The 7732-nt window shown below is 41.8% G+C and overlaps 1 protein-coding gene across 1 annotated transcript in view; it reads left to right on the top strand.

The window, feature by feature from the left end:
- The window catches only part of GRIK2 (glutamate ionotropic receptor kainate type subunit 2), an 805806-nt gene that overhangs the window by 511372 nt on the left and 286702 nt on the right, over nt 1-7732 (top strand). The window lies entirely within an intron of this gene.

The following is a 7732-nucleotide window of genomic DNA, read 5'->3' as shown; positions in this document are numbered from 1 at the left end:
ATTTTAAAGGACCATTTGGGTAATTCCCTTCCCTCATTGGAAGTTTTTTTTTTTTTTTTTTTTTTTGCTCTATTTGCATGCAAAATAGAAATAAAATTGCCTAGCTACAATTCATTTTTGGACATAAAATGGTATAGAGAACTGGGGAAGGAAATTACTTACAGTACTTGTTCATGGAAATGCATGACCTGCAATCCCTGTTATTAAATGCACTGGAGTTCAGCTAAACTGTGGTAGATTTACAGTGTAAGCATTTGCAGAAGATCTATTGTTGCAAGCTAAACATAACAAATCCGGATGGAATTCCTGTAATCTATTGCTCTTTCTTTGAACTATATGAAAGAACTGAGATATTCAAGTGAGGAAGAGCAGCTGGATATTGAAATGCACTTTTATGCAGGTTGTTCATTTTTCATAAATTGTACAATGTCATTCTTATTTTTACAGATAGGTAGAAGGCATACACTTTTATTCATCAAAGGAAAGAATACCTTCTACTACTTTAATAGTCTTTTTGGGGGGTGGGGGAGTTTACAGACAGGGGTTTACTTCACTGTATATATTATAAATCACTCTTTCTTATCCTAGTTATGAGGCCAAGTTTTTATGAGCAGAAGTACACAGAAATTGGCTAGTCAGTAGCCAAGACCACTGCATTACAAACTCTCAAGTGTCATTGGTATTCCCACTTTTAGAGTTCTGGATAAATCCTAACGTTTGGGAAACAAACATAGGAATAGTCTATACAAGTATGCAAGACCAAGGGTAGGCACTTTGATACTACAGGAATGCAAATAATAAATTACTATAATAAGTTTAGTAATGCTTGATCTACCCTATCTCCTCCTTAGGTTAGTCTGGAGTTTAAGGGTACAAAAAGTATTCAAACAACCTGATTCAAGTTAGGTAGATTACTTTGAGCTACCTAAATCTGTGGCTGTGGCAAGTGCCTGGGCTTGCCCCAGGGCTGTGCTGTGAATTCATGCAGGCATTCATTAGGCCAGGTGGTAACCCAGGCTGGTCTAGAGTTTGTTAATGTCCCCAGTGCACTACAGCTGTATGGAGCTTCAGGTGCTGATTCGATTCGGAGGAGATTCAGCCCGATTCAGCCGCCGAATCCCTGAATTCAAATCAAATAAGGAGACTGATTGACCCAGAGTAATATACTTAGAATTACATAATTGCATTATTATTGTTATTCAAATAAAAAAAGCAAATTCCAGTCAAAAGCATCCAGTAAAAGAGGTGATCTTCAGTGATCTATTTTATACCAAGTTTCTATAATATCTTCATTAATGATCTGGTAAAAAATGTAAGAACAGTACTGGTAAAATGTGGAAGTGACATAAAAATGGTAGAATGATCAATCACGATGGGCCCAGGTCAGTTTTGCTGGATTCCATGATAAGATGACCTGCTTGCAAGAAGTGCTTTAGCACAGCCAAATACAAAGTTACACACCTAGAAATCAAGAATTTGTGTCATCTTTATAAGACAGGGAGACTGTACTCTGGAAAGAAATGGCCCTAAAAAAGGCACAGGGATCACAGATCATGTCCAGTTGTACAAGAGCTCTCTGTGAGAGAAATAGAAAATGCAGTCCTTGGATATATAATCAGGGGAATATCAAGTAGGATTAAGGAGATATCATACCTGTTCATGGGATAGTGAGACCAGTAATGGAATAATTTGTCCATTTCTGGCATATATACTTCAAAAAGGATGTTTATACATTTGAAAGGACTCAGAAAATAACTACAAGAATGTTTCTATTACTTAGAGGAAGAAAAAAAATAGTTTACTGAAGACATCTCTTTGGTCCTACAATGCATGAATCTTAAAAAATAGCTTCTTTTATTCATTAATATGATGGTGCTGCTGCATCTTTTTAGTCCTGTTGCATTATTAATTAATGGAGATCAGTTCATTTTCACCTCTCAAATGCACCTTGTATTACTGATTAATCTTTTCATTATCTGTTAGCACATCTAAGGAACATTATTAGATTTATTAATGTTTTCTTAAATAGTACACAAATTTTATATTATGAACATTGAGATCTAGATTGAGAAGGAAAATTCAGATCTGCAGGTTTCTTTTTTACTTGGCAGTTCAATTTACTCAAGTGCTTTTTTTAAAAAGAAAAAACAAGGACTACAATATCTACTTTAAAAATATTGTCTGATTATTCTAATGGGAACTGAAAGTCCATTTATTTTTGGCAGGCTGCCCCTTCTGTAGTATGCCTTAAGAATCTCGTTCGCTTAAACCATCAGAAGAGCTCTCTGTGGAAAACTGCTTGAGTGAAATCATAAGGAATAAGACTGAGATTTTATTAAGAAGGTTTGTTGTAGTTCATAGTCATCCATCTTAGTGCTAAGAGTAGTTTCTTGGTCTACTGCTTGTGGTCCCCTAACATTCACTGTGAAACATTTGATTAAAATGAGGTTCATGCAACATGCCTCACTGAAACAGTGGCTTATAAATCATCAGCAAGAAACTTCTTGCTTGTTTTGAAAGAATACTCCCCAGATTTTATGCTTCACCTCAAAACCTGAGAATGGAGCTGTTCCAGGAAGGAGCTTCTTTCAAATAACTGATAAATAAAGTGAAAAGCAAAGTTTAGTTTTGAGATGCCTATAGCTCATATACCAGCCTGTGGGTTTCTCACCTTTTATTTTGTAAATGCAGTTGTGGCATCTAGTTTGCAGCAGCAGAGCTGAGTGCATCAGAACAGTACCCACATTCACTAATCTGGGTTGATGGTAGCATGAAGAAAATGATGTAGAATAGATTGAATTCTGCTGACGAGCCATGACTGGAATGATTCCAAATCATTTGACTTATACCATGGGTGTGAAATGCATTTGGTCCTGCAGGCCAGGTGAGAAGTGTGGGGCTGGTCTGTAGGCTAGACGGAACCCACAGACTGCCCCCATGTGCCAGATACAGTGCACAAGGGCGGTCCAGTGTTGGCACTGCATATAGTGCATGTATGTGTTCCAGCCCTATGCACCTCATGCAGCACATGCTGCCCCAGCCCTGCATGCTGGATCTGGCTCACATGGCTGGTCTGTGGGCTTGATTTGGACTGGCCCCAGATCCAGTGTGCAGGGCCAGTGTAGCGCAGACTCTGATTGCAGTACTTCATCTGTGTGCCAACCCTAGCACCCACCAGCACCCACGTTGGCTCCAATCTGCACCAGTCCCTGCGCACCATCTGCGATGAGCCAGGCCAGGGTCAGCGCATATTGCATGTGGCACTCAGGGCTGGTCCAGGACCACAGGCAGTGCTGCAGGCCAGGTGATAGGACTCCACAGGCCAGATCTGGCTCTTGGGCTGTATCTTTGATACCCCTGAATTATATTATCACTTGCTGTTATTTACATAATGGCAGACAAAAGGGTTACTGCCTCTTATGTTGACAGCCTGCATTAATTGAAGCCTGCCAGGTGTTTTTTGTGTGAGAATACTAAAAGACAATGAAGCAAGACTCCTATTTGAACAATTTAGAATTGAGTAGCTTTGTCTTTAGAAATGATTGATTTCCACAACTGTGTGAGACTGTCCAAAAGAAGGGAATTCATTCAGTGACATAAAATGGTATCAGGAGGAGTCAATAGATCCATAGACAATTACGAGGTGACACTGACAGTATTTTATTTCTGAAAATTACCTGGCCTGCAGTAAGTCCTCTATTTCTGAACAGATCAAAGGTCTGCTTGAATCTGGATGGTCTATCTAATTAATGTAGTTAGGGCACATCGATTTTTGTACCTAACAGCACAGTACTTGCATCACATCCAGCTATATCCAGGGGATTCTGCTTCCTGAATGACCAGGTGCCCATTATCAAATGGATCAACTGGGGATGATCCTTCAGCATGAGTCTCAAAGATCATGAGCTGAATCCATAGCAACTTGAATTAACTTCCCTGACACTGTGCCTCCTTATTTCTGAATGGGTACATGTTGGGAAGTTAAGCCCTAGTTAACAACAAGTGTGGGAATTTAATCAATATCTATTGAAATTTTCAACAGGCTAATTCTATATTAATAAAATAGCAGCAACTAAAGAGCTAGTTGAATATGCCAGACTTAGCTTTTAATTCCTTCTCAATTGCTACAAGTCAGCCTTTTCAAGTGGGAAGTGTTATGTAAAATCGGTTGCCTAGTTTGCCTACTCATTTAGTTTACAGTATGCTACTTATATGGCAAATTATAGTAGGACAAAAGTATGTTTACTAAAGCAGGACACAAGCAAGCTTTGGATCTGAAGACTCTAGATCCATGATTCTCAATCTTTTTAGCCTCAAGGCATCCCTCCTTAGCTTTTCTCAAGTTTGTGGTGTCCCAGTTGCAAATTTTACAATCTACAGTTAAAAAAGATATGAAGTGGTGCCTTGAGGCTGCAGAGGTTGAGAACCTTTGTCTAGGTGGTGTCAGGACCTCATCCGACTGTGCCCTTTCTACTATCTGCCCCTCTGCACTCCTAGTTTGTACCTGAGAGGGCAATGGCAGCCCCTATGCCATGTAGGCTGCTCCTGCAGGGTCTCACACAACTGCCCCTACAGCTACCCCTAACCAGTCCCAGGAACATGGGTGCAGGAGCATGGGTGTAGTGGAAGGGAAAAGCCTGGCTACAAAGTGGGGCTTGGACCCCATGTCTACCTAACTGTCTTCCTGCATCAATGTGCTCCACTACAGCTGTGATGGCAGCCATTCTAGGGGCCCCCAGGGGTTGGGCAGAATCAGCAGCAGTCTGCAGAGGAAACCCTGTAGGTACCACTGGATGTGTCTACATAAGATGCTACATTGCTGTAGCAATGTGCTACAGCGACGTAGCATCAGTGGGCACAAACCATGACACTGCAACTATGTTGTCATGGCAATGCACTTCCTCATTATAGTGTGTTGCTACGGAGATGTAGTGGTTCAAAATAACCATGCATTGCTGGCATGGTGCGGTACAGGCTGTTACTGAGATGTCATTTAGTACTTCCAAAAGAAAGTGCTAAATGACTGCTCAGTAACAACGGCTCTGTGGGGGCACATATAGACGCACCCACTGAGTAGTTGGGGAAGGTGCAGGGCACTGGACCGAGGGAGAAATACTTTTACCTTCTCGCATTGACTGGGCATCATAGAACCCTTAATGAGACCTCAGGACTCCCTGGTTGTGAATTACTGCTCTAGATACATTTTCATTTCTATGTTTTAAGTATGGTAATAGCATTTTAGATCAAAATCACTTGGCTGCATACAGACATTCAAAGGGAAGTTAGATTGGCACCTTTTGGGCTTGTGCTCTGGCCCTCTTGGTTTCAGGCCTGCTATTGCCTGCCTGCCTCCTGTAACTCACCCCGGGTAGGGCTCCAGTCTTCCTACAGCATACCTCTCAGGTGCCCCTCTGTGACTTCCTCATCACCCCTTGGCTAGCTATGACCCAGTCCACTGGTAGTATAATTAGGACAACAAAATGTAACCCCCTGGTCCAAACACACCCCAGCTCACTGGCTGCAACTAATGCTAACCCCTTACTGGGTTATATTTCCTTGCAAGTCCTCCACCCTTCCTGCCCCACCTCTTCCTGTCAGATGGCTCTGCAGTCATTCCCAGGGGTTTCCACTTAGGCTTGATGACTAGCCTGCCTCCTTCTACTGGGGTGAACTCAGCTGTCTGCAATTATTCTCTCAAAGTAACAGGAAGCCCCAGGCTCCCTGTTACACATCCCATCACTAAATAATGTTTCCATATATTATTCAAAACTTATAAAGCATAATTCATGAACAGATAATGTGACAGCTGCTCACAGAGCCTTGAAACAAGTCTCAGAACTAATACATGAAGTATCAATAAAAACATATTCTCCATGCTATAGCTCATACACTAGTCTATATTCACATGCAAATTATTAATGTTACCTGCAGCTGCATGTGCAGATTGAAGGAAGTTATACTTTAATCTTATGCGCTGAATGTTCATATACCAAACTGAAGCCTCAGGAAATTAAAGAACGTTTGTCCTCATTGTTCCATATGTTATTTTGTGAAAAATAGAGGACCAGGGCCAATAATAACTTAATACAACATGTTCATAATTAAAATAAGTAGGGAAGGGGATATTAGTTTGCCTGGGAGGTTCTGTCATAGGAATCAATCCCAGGGGCCTTGTTACGTGTTACACTATAAGCTGCTCAAATGTTGACAGCTATTAGTACCAGCTCAAGATTGGAGCAGTAATACATTCAGGCCAGCAGGGGCCTAGAAGAATATAACAATCCCTACTAGGTCCGTGCAAAGCAGCAAATATTCATTTCAGATTCAGACAATTCAGAGGGACAGTGATTCAATTCAGTGATTCAAGTCACTGTCCTGATTCGATTCAGACAATTTGGATTTGGAAATTCAGCACTGAATCAGAGATTCGGCCATAGACTATAATGGGGAATCACTAAAATACCTATAATTTTGTCATTTTTTCGCAGATTTGGATGAAAACAGCAGGGGTGGTAGCCCCTTCTGAGGGCATGAAGCCTGCCAAGTTTCAAGGAGATCGTTTCAGAGTTTTCTGTGAAAGTGCACCTCAAACTGTTGAAAGCAAAACTTGTATCACTTGTGTATATTAAGGGGTGTAGGTTGTAGCTGTGTTGGTCTAAGGACACAGGCAGACACGGCTTTTTGGGTCAATATGATATCTTTTATCACACCAACTGAATAGTTGGAGAAATATATCTTAGCAAGTTTTCAGGTTTAAAAACCTTTTGTCAGCCTGAGGAAGCATCTGCAGTTGGTGCGTGTGCTCTTCCTGCTTCTTGGGGATGGGGACTTTGGAGCACGAGGGGGACTTTCCTTTGGGTATGCTCCCAGGCTGAGAAGGAACAAGGGCAAGTGGGTGCTGCCTCTTGAGATTCAGCAGCATTACCATGGTGATGAAGTGTTTCACGTCCTTGCCCTGGCTGTTCTGCTTTCGGCAGTGCTGGTAGGTAGCATACCTTGGATCATCTACCACCTCAAAATTATCCCACACTACACTACCCACCAGCTTCTGGGTTGAGGGTGGAGATCCTGTCTTATCCCCTTCCTTACCAGGCAGAGGCACAATAATAGGAGGAGCTGAGCCACCTGCCCCTACAACCTATTCCGAAGTGCCTTTCAGAAAAGACCTGCCTCTAGGGGAACTTTGAGGGGTGTGGAGCACAAACTCAGATTCACCCTCCTGTGGCTACATGTTAGTGTAACATGAGCTGGGTACCGTGGATGAGATCCTCATGCTGGGGAGTGACATGCCCTGGACTGGAATATCTTTAAACTGTTTAAAGAATGCTTAAAACTAGTTTCTCAGTCCTGATCCTCAAAGGAAACTTGCAAAACACTTCCCAAAGATGAGCCTATGAACTCCACTTCATCAACCTCCTGGACACTAAAAATCATGGACTAAATATAGACATTGGATTTATGACACCTTATAACTTGCCTGACAGCTGACTTCCCAAGTACTTCTCCACTATTCATCCCCCTTCTCTCCCCCCACCCAGCCTGTCTCTCACCCATTAACTCCTCAATCTACATTTTCACTGATTGCCTGCCTTGTATGCATACCAGCACAGCCTCTGGCTTTTTTACTTTTCATTCTATCCAGGAAGAGCACACATCAACTGCTGAAACTTCCTTAGCTTGATGAAGGGTTTTTGAACCCAAAAGCTTGCTTAATAATTGTTTTCCAACTATT

The sequence above is a fragment of the Gavialis gangeticus genome, unplaced genomic scaffold (assembly GCF_001723915.1).
Source record: "Gavialis gangeticus isolate Ggan-Ray unplaced genomic scaffold, GavGan_comp1, whole genome shotgun sequence".
Lineage (NCBI taxonomy): Eukaryota > Metazoa > Chordata > Crocodylia > Gavialidae > Gavialis > Gavialis gangeticus.
Note: the sequence above shows the minus strand (reverse complement) of the source record. Positions and strands in the feature narration are given on the sequence as shown.